The sequence below is a fragment of the Pleurodeles waltl genome, chromosome 7 (genome assembly GCF_031143425.1).
Source record: "Pleurodeles waltl isolate 20211129_DDA chromosome 7, aPleWal1.hap1.20221129, whole genome shotgun sequence".
In the NCBI taxonomy this organism is placed as follows: Eukaryota; Metazoa; Chordata; class Amphibia; order Caudata; family Salamandridae; genus Pleurodeles; species Pleurodeles waltl.
The window spans coordinates 1,249,206,975-1,249,222,811 of NC_090446.1; the positions used below are offsets into that span (position 1 = coordinate 1,249,206,975).

The 15,837-nt window shown below is 41.8% G+C and overlaps 1 protein-coding gene across 10 annotated transcripts in view; it reads right to left on the reverse strand.

Moving 5' to 3' along the window:
* Window positions 1-15,837, reverse strand: part of MAP2K4 (mitogen-activated protein kinase kinase 4) — a 599,606-nt gene that overhangs the window by 442,946 nt on the left and 140,823 nt on the right. The window lies entirely within an intron of this gene.

A 15,837-nucleotide genomic window follows, 5' to 3' on the forward strand; every position in this document is an offset into this window, starting at 1 on the left:
GCCTCTTCTCCTTTCTCTTCGACTTCGCCATAAAAAGTTTGGCCTCTCGCTCCTTCAGGGCTTTCGGATTCATGTGCTGACATGAATCACACCTGGCCACATCATGGTCGGAACTCAAACACCACAAACAGTCCGAATGTGGGTCAGTAACAGACATTTTGCCCCCACATTCTCGACAGGGCTTAAAACCAGACTTCCTCTGAGACATAGTAACCTCAGAGAAAAAACACACAGCAAAAAACACACTGTAACTGCCGAACAGCAACAGTAGCTCCCTCGAAGATAACCGTTTCGAATGGCACGGAAAAAAGGGAACTGACGTCGGCATGTCGGAGAGGACCTCTTATTGCCTGTATGACGTCAGACGGCGTCGCGTGGGCAAATGTGACGTCCTCGTCGACGTGCAGAAGCTAGGAAGAAGATTTCCGTCGAATGCTGGCGCAACGGGAGTATTCATTAGGTGAGGAATCCACAGGTAGTTGTATCCATCAGAAGAACAAGTTATTTATCTTGCTCTTTCTAATAGATACTATCTAGCTGTAGATTACTCACCTTTTGAATATTCCCCAGGCATCAGATTGCATAAGGAAACTTTTGTGGTACTTTGGCATTATGGAAGGTGGAGTTGCGCGGAGCCATACTGATGCTGTTCCATTCCAAAAAGGATGTGCATGGCCTATAAAGGTGCCACTACCGTGCACTGATGTCAGTTGCTTTTGAGACTGTCCGCCCCTACAGACGTGGATCCGCGAAAGCAAATTGGTATGTGTGCCAGTTCCTGGACATGGGATCTTATTAAATAATAGAGTCCAAAAAAGGAACGGAGATGATGGGAGGATCGGTGTAAAATCTGTGGCTAAGTAGAGCCTTGACCACATAGAGCATTACAGAAGGAACATGCTCTTCTGATCTAGACTTACAGCTGCCGATTACTCACTTTTTGAATAGATGCCAAAGAAGTACCTAAGGGAGATGGGGCTGCAGATGACTCAAACCAGAAAGTCCTACAGAAACGAGCAGGCAAAGTGCCTTCTCAATGGACTGGCCATCCAGAAAACAATGCTTGGCGAATGTCTGAAGGGATGCCTACCTAGCAACGTGTCGGATGACTAGGACAGGGATCCAGTGTGGTAGGACCTTCGGCCCTGGTGAAGTGGGCACCAGTCCTTCAGGAGGCTTCACCTTAGCCAGATTTTAATGCATGATCCAGGGTGAGATGGTATGCTTCTGCACTGCTTTGCCTTTTTCCGCTTAGGCAAACATCATAAAGATAGTCAACCTGGTGGTCCTTCGTGTGATCAATGGAGAGGCAGAGTGCTCTCTTAGGGTCCAAGTAAAGGAGCCTCGTTTCCTCCTCCTTAGAGGGGTGAGGTTTTGCACAGAACATCAGCAGAGTGATGGACTGTAATGTAGAATGACATCACAACATTCAGGAGAAATGTTCGCCTAGTAGGCAGAACCAGCATGTAAGGGAAGAAAGTGATGAATGGAGGATGAACACACAAAGCCTGAAGCTCACTCGCGAAGTGATGGCTACCAGAAACACAGTTTTGAGGGTGAGAAGCCTTAAACGACAACTGTGGAGAAGATATATATTTTTTTTTTAAATAGTATTTTATTGATTTTCCAACCACATACCATGTATTTACCAACCTAAAAACCAATCCTCTCCTCCTCCCCACCCATTTAAGTCACTCGCACAACAAATTTAAATCTTCTTTTTCTGTGCATGACTCGACCAGGGTACGGAGTCCTATCTGGTCTCATTGTTGCAAAACCCCGTGGCCGACCACCTCCTTCAACCCTGTGCCCAACCATAATGAAGTCCCTGAAAAAGGCACCCCCTCCATTCCATTTCTCTGTGTAGCTCATGCCATAGAGTTCTCGTCACCTTTGCCGCAGGGGACGGGGATGAGGGATGTAGGGGGAAGGGGGAGCTCTTTTAGTCTCCCCACCACACACACACACACACACACAGAACATGTAGATATTCTTTCCCTTCCAGCAGCACACTGTCCATTCTAAAAGCTGGGTTCTCCATCGGCACATATGCACAATCATTGATGTAGGCTCAACTGTGCGGCCTCGTAATACTGTTGTACTTTAGCCAATGCTATCAGTAACGTTATAAGTGGAGCATTGTAGGGTGGAGAGCGCTTGTGTTGAGCCCCCCCCCTCCCACCCACCCCCCCCCCCCACGCCTAACAGTAAGTTCCTAATTATTGCATCGACTTCCATGAGACATTTCTGGGGATCCTATGGGGGATATTTTGTAGTATGTAAGTAAAGTGTGGGACGGGCACCATTTTGAACAAGGATGCCTTACCCATTAAGGAGAGGGGCAAACCTTCCAGTGTTTTACATCTGTTTCCAGGTTCCGAAGTAGTGTTGCAAAATTGTCCTCATAATGCAAGGTTGCACTTTGAGATATCCATATCCCCAGATATTTAAAGCGTGTTCCTTCAATAAGCAATGGCACTGAGAGGTTAGCCCTCACCATCCAGGCACCCATTCGGAACATGAGAGAATTCCCTCCAATTGATTTGGAGCCCAGAATATTTCCTCTAAGATGCAAATATTTCACCTACTCTTTCCAGGGTCTTGTCGGGGTTGGCCAAATATAGTAGCACATCATCCGCATATAGCAAGATATAAAACCTCCCATGGAGGTGGTCCATCTCCATCCCTCAATCTGTGTATCCTTTTGCACCCATTCCTCTAATGGCTCTAGTGTGAACAACAATAGTAAGAGGGGCACCCGTGTTGTGTGCCTCTCCCAATTGGGAATGTCTCAGAGAGGATCCCATTCCCCCTTCAATGGTGCTCGAGGTTTTGTACACAGCAAACAAACCCAGGCCAAGAATTTTAGTCTGAAATTCATTTTTTCCAAAACCGCAAACATATAGGGTCATTCCACAGAGTCAAACACTTTGTGGGCATCACGGAAGGCTACCACTAACGATACTCAAGACTCTGGCTGCTGCTATATTGTTCTGTAGCCTTCCAAGGTTAACCCCTGTAGATCTGTGGGACATAAACCCACTTTGGTCTGGATGTACCAAATCCAAAACCACTCCCCTCAGCTTGCTCACTAGAACTTTTGCCACAATTTTCACGTCTACATTCGGAAGGAAGATGGGTCTGTAGGATTCCCGCCTATCTGGGGGTTTCCCTGATTTTAGGACAGGTACCACAGTCACTGTCCGCAAATCTCCAGAGAGTAAGCCTTTTTCATAGGCCTTGGTATACATCTTGTGGAGGTGTGCTACCAGTTTCACAGACCGTCAGCAAAGGAACTCCACCGGGAGGCAATTCAGCCCTGGTGCCTTCGTAGTCTGTAATTGGGAAAGCGCCAAATTTATCTCCCACTTTGTCAGATCTGTCTCTAGCTTCAGAGCTTTCCCTCTATCTAATTTCTTACAGGAACAACTGTGGAGCAGCTTGAATGGTGTACACATCAGATATGTAAGGACAAGACTGAGGTCCATTGGGGCATCACAAATGGAAATGATGAACAGATGTTGCAATCCTTTAAAATAAATGCACCACAACAGGCGATTTAAATAATAACAGCTATAATCAGGCAACCGCAAGAAGGTTGAGAGGGCCAAAAAAAAAAAAAAAAAAAAAAAAACCTTTAACTGTCTCCAGGCAAAGGCACAAATATTAAAACATCAGACAGTTTGGCAGGGAGGGGGTCAATCTGGTGGCCACTGCACTACTCCAAAACCTTGTCCCAAAGTAAGACACATGCAGATTTTGTTGAGGGATGCCTGGTTGCCAAGATGACATCAAGCATCTTCTGAGGAAGGACAATGGAGTTCACCTCTCACTGCTCAGTATCCACCTATGTAGGTGGTGATTGCAAAGGCCAGGGTGGAGAACCTTACTATTCCCAGAGCAGCAGCCTGATCGGAGAGAATATGCTCAAACCATGGATTTCTGGAACCATACCAATGACTTGGGCCCGGCAGATCCTGATTTAGCTGACATTCTTTCAGAGTTCGTCCACCTTGGTATTCAAAGAGCTTAACAGGTGATTCACCACCAGGGAAATTCCTTGGTGGGCCAGCCATTTCCAGGGGCACAAAGCTTCCTGTCAGAGTGTCCATGACCTCACCTCAGCACGTTTGTTGCAGTACCACTAGGCAATGGTGCTGTCCGTGAGCACCTGCACCGCCTTCATCGCCGAATGGATGACCCTCTGCTCAAGAAGTACGATATGGAGCCAGGACTCCAGAAGGGACCAGAGACCCCATCTCCACCTCTCACAGATTGCCACCCCACCCAGAAAGTGATGTATCTGTCACCACTGTCAGCTCTGGGAGGGGAAGGGACAGGGGATCTGCTGCTGACCCAATCATGGTCCAGAAGCCACTGCACCAACACTATTAGTATCCAAGATCTGGATGTGGTCAGAGAGGTTCCCTTGAGGTTGGTCCCACTAGGACTTAAGATGTCATTGCAGAGCCTGCATATGCTACCTGACGTGCTCGATCAGTAGGATGCCATCAGTGCCAGCAGCCTGAAAGACGACCTGACAAACCCAGAACAAGGATGAAAGATCGGTATCGCAGCCTGAATGTCCTAGACTCTCCTACCCTGAGGAAAGGCACAAAACCAAACCATATTTAAAATGGCTCTTATGAAAGGGAAGCATCTGGGAAGGAGCCAGGTGTGACTTTGGTGTTCACTGTAAACATGCCCAAGAAGACAGGAGATTTCCTGTAGTCTGGAGGTGACTGACTACCTAGGGCAAGCCAGCCTTCAACAACAGTCATCAAGGTCGGTGGAAGAATAGCACACCTGACTTCCAAATGTGCGCTTCTACTACTATCATCACTTTCGTAAACACCCGAGGGACGCTTTTGAGCCCAAAGGAGAGCACAGTGAGCAGAAATATTCCCATGTTTACTACAGGCCTAATATTGAAGGAGATGCGTTAAACTATAACATGGGTACATGTTTATTTTTGAACAAGAGATGCTCCTAGAAAATGGGATGCCTGATATTCTATAATTGGGTTGCACCTGAATATTCATTTTTTGCACACCTTCTGTTAAGGTATTCAATGATATTTTTGAGCTGCAACAAATATTTAAAGGATGAGTTATAGTGCAAAAAATATTCGTTTGACATGGTTTGCACAGGAGCTTAATTTGTAGGTGACTTCCAGTGTTCAGCACCATTTATTTCTAAACACAGGAACGTTTTTTTTTTTTTTTTTACCCACACAGTGGTATTGCGTGTCTATATTTTAGAATAGCAGATCATTGTGTATAACTCTTTCAAATAGTCCGCTCCTCTCTCCCATGTCGTCGCTTCAGGCACAGGCTCCCAGCTTGCCCTGTGCCAATAGTGGCGCTGTTCACACCAATGTCAGGATTGGTTAGGAGCGGCCAACCAGGGCACTCCCAGGCAGACTGGGAGCCTGTGCAAGCTCTCTACAGCCCAGCAACTGTGTTGCTGTGCTGGAGAGAGCCCTGTGTGCATGTGTGTTTGGCTCAGTGCACGTCACCCTGTGGCCCCGCCCCTTTCATAGATAACTATGTTTATTATCCTTTTCTTTGAAAAGTTTTGCAGCCGCTGCTGCGTGAGGGGTGGACGCTTCTCCGCACTTATGGAGGAGCCGCCCCCGTTTGTGTGAGATCATTAGTAGATAATGCTGGTGCTGCCATTCAACAGTAACACCAGGAGCTGGAGATGGTGCCAACTGCAGTAAATGGCTGTGCAATACCTTGGGCACTGCCATTTATTTTTTTTATAAATAAAATACTGGTTTGCGTTATACTGTACCATGCATAAAAATGAGGCAAGATTTCTGGATTTTCTTTGCCAGGTGAGCAAGTACTGGCCCCTAGGGGTAATTGAAAGTTTTTGTGGTTGCACCAGGCTCTTCAAGGGAGAAGGCCTTGAGCTGCTTGCATGTTATGTTATTGAAATTAATAAAATTAAATTAGAAATTACTTGTGAATCCCATGAGGGTCTTTTGACTGTAAACCCCAAATAACCCAGAGAAATATTTACAGAAGAGAGAAACAAAGGGCGTACTGGCCAGGAGCAAGAAGGAAGGTAAAGTGTGAAAGGTCAAGGTTTTAATGTTTTCTTAAATGGCCTGTGGTCCTCCATAGATGTGAACTGGAAGTGGGCACTAAATTTCATAAAATAGCTGTGGCATGGGAGAGGGCTTTACCTCCCTACCAAATTCGGCCCATTATGGGTAACACAGAGCTCTTAATAGTTGCTGAGCAAGGCACGACACCATTCACCAATGTTATATTGATTGATATTTTAAAATGTTTATGATCAGTTGGGCATCAGCATTTTGTACTGCTGTTAAAGTTGTAGTGAAAATAATTATGTTTGACCACTGACTGTTTCACCACTGTGCATATTAGTTGTTCAATGTTCACAAGTAGCACATTACATTTTGTATTCAGTTTCGCTGCCCATTGGCTTTAACGTGGCATTAGACATTTTGTATTCAGTTTAGCTGCCTATTGGCTTTATCGTGGAGTTAGACATTGCAGTTGAGACATCGCTGATGAGCTGTGTTTTTCCACATGGTAAACCAAGCTGCGTTTTTCGTAGATTCTCTCACCGAACACTAATCATGACAAGGAAGTGCATATTTTGTGTTTTTCTCTAGTCAGCCTTGGGAAGAACAGGCCCTGAAGACTTGGCCAACCTTTGGCGCTTGTTTCTTCCAACTCTGACCTACAGTAGCCAGCATTTTTTTACTATTAGAGGGAAGGGATAAAAGGTGTCCCTGGGCAGCAGCGAGGGGAATTTTCCAAGACTTTAGTCAGGAGCGGACGTCAGCTGCCTGACCTGTCCCGTACGGGTGGAAAATCTCTTTCTCGCAGTTAAACAGGAGTCATCAACTTGCAGGCATGAGAAAGATGAAGAGCAGCGTTAGGCCCTACGGTCATGAATTGTGACTTTTATTCTTTGCTTTGAAGTTGTTATAATATAAATCACATATATTTGCTGTGTACATTGCAATTGAGAATCACTTTGATATATTTTCCTTTCACTGCTGTGACTATTTTTAATCGTGTGCCTCCAACCTACTAATCTCCTCTCTCAGGAACCTCGTGGTGAAGTAATAATAAATGTCTTTTTTAAACTAAGAAGTGCACTCCAGAGATTGTTTTCAGCTCGGTCATTAGTGAAAGCAAAACATGTGGGGCACAGCTGGCTGGTGTTCAACTACAGTGTGTTACAGTAATCAAAGCAAAATGAGATGAGAGCTAGTACCACCAATTTACACAAAAAAAGTGGGACAAAAGGGAAGATTTTCCTCAGGATTCTCATTAATGTTAAAACACTAGACTAACTTGACTGCCAAATCTTAGTTTATCGTCAAATATAACTCCTAGATTCCAGGAAGATTTGACAGCAATAAATGGCGTGACCAATTTTTTTGGCCACCAAGTATTTGGCTCCTTTCCAAATATAATAACTAACTTTTCTGCATTTAATCTGAGGCAGTTATTTTTTATCCTGTTACCTACTTCTAACAAACAATTGTGTAAGGTGTCAGCTGCTGGTTGAACATCTTTCCCGACTGTAACAATTATCTGCGTGTCATTTTTCATACGTAAAGACAAAGGCCAAACAATCTGATCAAATTAGCAAAGGGGGAAACAAAGATTGTAAGGGTGAGACTCAACGACAAGCCCTGTGGACCACAAAGGGCATATAAAAAGGACTGAATATGAACTAACCACAGGCCACAATTTCTGTCAAGGAAGAATGCAACAGTTCCAGAGTCTTATCTTAATGTCTAACTGAACTAGGAGGGTCACAAGCACATGGGTGGCAGACAGTAGCAAAAGCCACCGAAAGATCAAGTAGTATGACAGAGACAGAACCACCGCCATTCACAATATCTCTGATATTATCTGTGGCTGCTACTAAAGCTGACTCTATGCTGTGTCCGCTTCTAAAGCCACTCTGGGAAAAACCTACAAGGTCATGGTTCTCCAGGAATGTCATGAGTTCTTGATTCAGCAATTTCTTTAGAATCTTAGCTGGCAATGGCTGGAGGGAGCTCAGCCGATGATCTTCTTTTAGATGTTTAGGATCCACGTATGGCTTTTTATTAGTGGGATTACTGTGACTTTCTATCAATCCCTAGAGAAGCAGTCTGAATTGATTATCTTATTATTTAGTGCTGTAAATATGGCTATCAACAGTGCCCGAAAGAGTTGCAGAATTCGGGGACAGCAAGGATCACATGTAACCCTGGGCTTCATAATAACAATAAGATCTTGTACTTGCTGCTCCACAGGTGTGAACATTTTTGAAGGACTGTATTATATTCTCTGACCAAAATACTAAAGTCCAATTTATTAGTTAAGGGAAATTCTGGATAAATATCCTGGAAGGTTGCCTGGAAATAGGCTGCTTGGCTGCCAGAAAATGACAATCATGTCACTGTTGGGAGGATTAAAAGTTGAGGAAGATCTTGGACTACTGAGAAGAGCTCTTTAACAGGATTTTTAGCATCATCTATTTTGTGAGTAAACTATTTAGATTTTTATTTAAAGATCACAGCTTTGTACTCCCAAATAGCAGCCTACTAATTTATTTTTTTGATGGATCATGTGCTTTTCTCTATCTTTGTTCTTGTCTGTTCCTGTGTTACTGATTTAACCTAGAAAGCCATGGTAATACGTTTGTGTAGGTTTGTATTCAGCGAGGCTGAAGTGGTATTTGAAGGAATCTGCTCTGGTCTTGAATTTCTTTTTATAGATGTATCTTTTACATTTTAAGAGGAGTAAGAGGTGTTGAAAGTGTGCCTTCATGTTTTATCAATCACATTTACATTTCTTCTTAGATTAATCTGGTGTACTCTTTGGAGTCGCTGTTAAATGTTTCCCTTTTTCATTTCAGAGGAGCAATTTCATTCAGCATGTTTTAGAGTGTTTTGATATCATGTTCTAGCTTTATAGCAGTTTAATTAACTGGATTCTCTGTTTCTAGGTGTCTCTCATCCTTTGTATCTGGGAAATTACTTCTTCCATGGTTCTTTCTTCTTCCAAGGTTGCCTAGAGTTGATCTGTTTTGATTGTGGTATATGATGGTCTAGTCTTTGGTCCATGTCATTCCTCTGTGGGGTAGGAACTCATAAGTATATCTAGAGATGGCAAAATGGGATTAGAGAGTTGTTTAAACAGCCACTGGTTTTAGTTTACCCTAGTATACCTTATCTTTTTTGCAGGCTGAGGATATCTCCTTTTTTGGGGTTGGGAACATATGAATACTGCAAAAGGTCACCACCGTCCAGTGAGAGGGAGAAAAGTGAAGAGGCTGTGTTAGTTTGAGAGCGCCATTTAAAGTTATAATCTCCTTGGAAGATGTCCGTTGAGCAGAAAATGAGTGGACTCAACATCATTATCAAATAACACAGAGAATGCCACTGGGCTAAGTGTTGTTGTCTTCTGTATCTTTTTGGCCTTTGAGACAAATATGTTATGAGTAACAGCCCTTTTCGGCATCTACAACTGACCATATAAACATTTATTGGAACCAGTACTTCTTTAACACAACAAACTAACAAATAATGCTAATCTGTCCTGTAAAACCGGGCTGCCTAAATTGTGGCATTCTGCTCGGAAAAGAGAACTGTCTGAGTTGAGGAAGCTCAGTGTCCAAGATTATCTGCAGGTGAAAACATCACCTGGGTTGGCGCCTTACCTGGCCATGACCCTGAAAAATAGAGACAGGATCATTTTAACTAAATTAAGGGTGGGTTGGGTAAGATGTCAGCTTTCATTTCAGCTGGGCCAACAGGATCCGAAAGGAATTTTGGGCTGTCCCTGTGATGAGCATTCATTGCAGACTCTGGCGCACTTTGTGTTTTTGTGGGTTTTATGGTTATTACACTGGAAAGTGTTTAATTCCATTTTAAGGGACACTCCTTTTGCCCATTATATGCCTGCACTTATATACTTGCAAGGGCTTCCTACACTCGAAGTTTGTGCAGGTGTGGTCACTTTCGTTAAGCAAGTATTATGGCATATACCCTTCCTTACTGTTTTAATCAAATGCACGTTTCATTTTTTATGACCACTGAATGTGTTCTGGAATACACATGAATCTTATTAACGGATGGGGACATTGCTGGCTTTACACAATGTATGGTACCGAATATACATTTTGTAATTTGCATTTTTGTATGATTTTTAATGCTATACAAAGTATTAGTTATATGAACTATTCTGTCCATTTCATTTATCATAATATGTGTTTGAGCTTTTATGGTACGTTTTATAAACTGAATATAGCTAACTACAAATCAAAAAGTGTTTGTTACTGCAGCACTCTGCCTAGCATGGCGTTTAGCTTATCTTCCTGTATCCCACAACAGAGTTGACTGTTGTCTACACTACTAGTCCTTTACTCTGTACAGTAATGAACGGCTTTCTGTTCACAAAAAAGGATAATCATTCATAATAAGGGGAGGAGTTCCATGCAGTAAATATAGTCCCTTTGTTTAAGATACGTCTTTCTAGATGCCAACACAATATAAAACCAACCAAATGTACTTCAAGCATCAGTGACTGGCCAGCAAGGATTTATCTGCTCATTTGTTTGACTCCGAATACAAATATTTCTACCAGAGATTCTGTACAAAGTTTCTATGACCATTGGAGATGGTGTGGAAGTTTGTAAATGAGTGAAGTGATGGTGACTGCAACATTCAAATGATGTAATTGGTAAAGTTAAAGATACCAAAATTATAAGAGATAACATTAGCATGTTTTTTAAAAGTGTATTTTATTTTCATTACCATTAAAGAAAATTCTTAGAAAAGATACATCATATATAAACAGACATATTAACATTAAAAATGTAACAGAAGAAAGATAGTATTTCATTCATACAGAAGAATGTAATTTCCCATGCAGTTTAAAAGTAACTATTATCAACAAAATGCATACCCTTTCCATTGTGGCACCCTTCCAAAAATCAATAACGCAGTTCTCAAGTTTGAGGTAACCTCCATACTACTATCCCTTCCTGTGTCCAAGAAGGCATGTTGTAATCAGAATGTATAAAATGGAAAATGTATGAAGGTATGTCGATACACAATCACTCAGTTTAATAACTGGTTAACTAGCATATTTGTAATGCTTCCCATTTCCTGAAGTCCTTAATTCTACTACAAATAACCAACAAGCACATATGTTCTCACCTCCTCTTATTATTTCCAACATCATTTTTTATAATTTTTACCAGTGCCCCAAACAACCTAAAATGAAGTATTAGCAATGCAATTAGTCTGCCTTATTGACATTTTTAGTCTTGAGTGAGTTTAGGTGATAACATCATGCAAGCAAAGGAGTGGTAGCAGTAGTACACCAAATGTCGCACCTCCCTCAACCCCATAGGTACCCAGGACGTAACTGTTACGTCCTCGGCTGCACCGCTAGACTGCTGAGGACGTAACAGTTACGTTCTGGTATGGACCCACTGGGGAAGCGCTAGCGTTCCTCCCGATGGCCCCGCACCCCCTCCCATGGGCAGGGATGGAAGGGGAATAGCTTCCCCTTCTACCCTGTACTCTAGTGACATCTGATGACGTTGGCGCGCAATCGCGTGCTGACCTCATCAGAGGCCGCACGGATCGGAAGAGAAATGCAAAATAATTTCTCTTCTGATCACGTGCTGGGCGGTGGGAGAGGCATCAAAAGAAAGGAAAGGTCTTTCCTTTGATGTCTCTCTGACTTTTTCTGCTGCCCGATCGTGAAGCAATCGGGCAGGAGCTTTTTTTTTTTTTTTTTTTTTTTTTTTTATTTATGTATAAGGGGAGCGGCCCCTTTGGCAATGGGAGCACCCCAGAGGTAAAATTAATTATTAGGTCTTTTCTGCCCCCACCCCCAAGGGGGGCAGAAACCACCAGACACCAGGGATTTATTTGTGCAACATTTTCACGCAAGGGGAAGACCCCTTAGGCATGGGTTGCTCCCCTGGGGGGCAAATTTATTTTAGGCCATTTCTGCCCCCCTTGGGGGCAGATCTGCCTATTTCTATTAGGCCCATCTGCCATCTGGGGGGAGGGGGTCAGAAACCACTTAGGCATCAGGGATTGAGGTTTGAAAAGGATTCTGGGTAACAGAACATGGTGAGAGCCCCACAGGTCACCCCATCCTGGTTCCCCTAGGTGTCTAGTTTTCCAAAATGCACAGGTTTGGTAGGTTTCCCTAGGTGCCGGCTGAACTAGAAGCCAAAGTCCACAGCTCGGCACTTTGTAAAAAATAGGTATGGTTTCTTTGGGAAAATGTGATGCGTCCATGTTGTGTTTTAGGGGCATTTCCTGTTGTGGGCAGTAGGCCTACCCACACAAATAAGGTAGCATTTTTATCGGAAGACTTGGGGGTGTGCTGGGTGGAAGGAAATTTGTGGCTCCTCTCAGATGCCAGAACTTTCTGGCACCAAAATGTGAGAAAAAAGTGTTTGTTTCCCACATTTTAAAGTTTGCAAAGGATTCTGGGTAACAGAACCTGGTGAAAGCCCCACAAGTCGCCCCATTCTGAATTCCCCTAGGTGTCTAGTTTAAAAAAATGTATAGGTTAGTTAGTTTCCCTATGTGCCGGCTGAGCTAAATGCCAAAATCCACAGCTAGGCACTTTCCAAAAAACACGTCAGATTTCAATGTAAAAAATGTGATGTGTCCATGTTGTGTTTCCTGTCGCGGGCATTAGGCCTACCCACGCAAGTGAGGTACCATTTTTTAATCGGGAGACTTGGAGGAACACAGAATAGAAGAACAAGTGTTACTGCCCCTTGTCTTTCTCTACATTTTTCCCTTCCAAATGTAAGGTAGTGTGTAAAAAACACAACTTTTTGAGAAATGCCTTATAATTCACATACTAGTATGGGGACCCCGGAATTCAGAGATGTGCAAATAACCACTGCTTCTCAACACTTTATCTTGTGCCCATTTTGGAAATACAAATATTTCCTTGAGACCTATATTTCACTCTTTAGATTTCAGCAAATTAATTGCTGTATACCCAGTATACAATGAAAACCCATTGCAAGGTGCAGCTCCTTTATTGGCTCTGGGTTTTGATGAACCTACAAGCCCTATAGATCCCGGAACCAGAAAGTCCAGCAGACGTAACGGTGTATTGCTTTTGAAAATCTGACATTGCAGGAAAAAGTTACAGAGTAAAACGTGGAGAGAAATGGCTGTTTTTTTTTTCACCTCAATTTCAATATCTTTTTTTTCAGATTTTTTTTCTGTAGGAACACCTTGTGGGATCTATACAAATGACCCCTTGCTGAATTCAGACTTTTGTCTACTTTTCAGATATGTTTTGCTGTCCGTGATCCATCAATGGTTTCACGCTCATTTCTGTCACTAACTGGAAGGAGGCTGAAAGCACAAAAAATAGTAAAAAAAGGTGTATGTCCCAGTAGAATGCAAAAATTGTTTTGAAAAATGTAGTTTTCTGATTCAATTATTTATTAAAGATATAAATATATACCAGGTGTATTTTCAGAACTCATAACCTGATGAAAAAAGTGTTGTATTTCAAAAATACATTTAAGCTGATATTTGAATGATATGGCGAAAGAGTTTGGGTAGACTTACCAGCATAATTATTAACCTGGTGACAGACCGACTACAGTTATGGCTGTCATGTATATACAATGTTTAGACATTCTAAATTGATAAAGCCCTTGTCACAATAATGCTAGCAACACTAACGAATAAACAGAGGTGATTACTGCTGGTAATTTTGCATGGAGTAGCCATCTTGTCTGATGCGTCACTATTATTGCACTAGCAATATTAGTATCTCATTATGATTTTCACAGAACATAAGTAGCTCTTCTTACAGAAATGGATGTAGACCCCTACTTAACACTGAACTGCAAATGTGTAATGTTTATCGAAACCAGGTCATATACAAATTGCATTGAACTCAATAAGACATCTTAAAACAGTCACCCCATTTCCTGCTTTGAAACAACTGAGTTCGCTCAAACTCTCCCCCTACACCTGGTGGGAATGGATACTACCCATTAGAGGTGCAGACAACACCCTAAACTCATACTTGAAAACAAACTATGTAAGGAAGGAAAGAACATGGTCCAAGCTTGACATATTTTGGGCTTTAATACCCTCCATGACCACACCCCTTCCCTACCTCAATTCCCTCCTCCCACCCCCTCCATACACCTTACGCCAACCATTCTCCCCTCAGCTATCTTTACTGTTCTCTCTCTATCATCTTTTCTGCTCTGTATTCACTCTGCTTCCACAGCTTAAAGGTGGGGGAACCTCAGTTTTCTAAGACACCCTTTCAATCAGACGTCAACTTATCAATACAAACATCACCAATCCTCCTATGCAATAACTCACACCCATGTAACCAACTCATACTTGCCTCGGACTCACCAGGGCTCAAAAAATCCACTGGACCACTCGCATTGGTGAGTCTTTTTTGATCAGGTCGAGCTATTTTTTAATACTTACTATCCCTTCTGGATAGGTGACACTGAACAGGTGTTCTTTTCAGTTAAAAAGTTGAAGGGCAATAAAAGATGCCTTTAAATCTTGTTCTTATGTCACATTTGCTCTGTGTTCACAGACAGATGTCAAAAGTCAGTTTTTCTTACAATTAATTTTCCTTCTAACTGCAGAGTTCTGGGACTTTGTAAGGTGAACTGTGTGACCTGCTGCTAAGAATGTAAAATAAAAGTATATAGGGGGACAGGTTTTTCCTAACACACAACCTTTAAATGACTAAGTCAACTGTGCAAACATTTCAAAATATATTTCAGTAGTTGTGAAAGCCCTTTTTTATATTTCTGCGCGATTAAAAAATATTTTAATTGGATGAAAACAAATCTGATTACTTTACATGTTGATGTGTAAAGAATATGTTTTCTGAGAACAAATTTTCACAGATTGTTAATACACTACATAGTTTTATCAGTAAAGCTGCAAGTTAGTGGAGAGATTTTGCAAAAAATTTTGGAAAGTTACTGTGTGTAGATGACAGTATATTACCACATCATTGTTTAGCAATATATTTATTAAAATTGCGTGTTTAATGAAACTGAGAAACACTCCTGCCCTGATGGCAATGTTGTTAGTAAACTAAAAAGTCCTGGGTTATATGGGCTAGACCTCATGGGTATCTGGGCTACATTCTTGTGATGCATGCAGCAACCTTTACTTTACTTAATCAAACAAAAGAGGTTTTTTGTACTGCCGAAATGCTGAGCTCATATATTTGAAAGTGCAATCATACGTGAGAATTAAGAAAAAGGTGACTCTGTAAACTATTTGCCTAGGATCACACAATTTGAGAGCCGTATACGGGTCAAGTACATTACGGTTAAATTGAGTAGATTATTTAAATTACTCAACCTGCAGGCCCAGTAACTTTTTTTATGATTTTTCAAACCCTGGACCCTAACCCTTATCATAAAGCTACGCTGGTGTTCTCATCAGAGCTGTACATCTGCCACACAGAATTAACTGGCAATGTTATACATTTAATATGGTTGCACTTTTATATTTGTATAAAATCAGAATAAAAACAATCTGAAATTAAAACAACTGAGTTCACAATTACCTAATTTTTTGTTTTGTTTTTTAAAGTAAACATTCAACAGATTGTTTTAACATGATGCAAGAAGAAGGAATAATTATGTCTGCAAATAACTAATGAGCATATATGGTTTTCTTAAATTTACCTAAGTTAACATTGTAGTTTTTTCCTCACTAGCTACTGTAACATACAAGCGAAACAGCTAGTATTTACATTAGGTACATACATGTACATCAGTATGGGGGTTTAACAA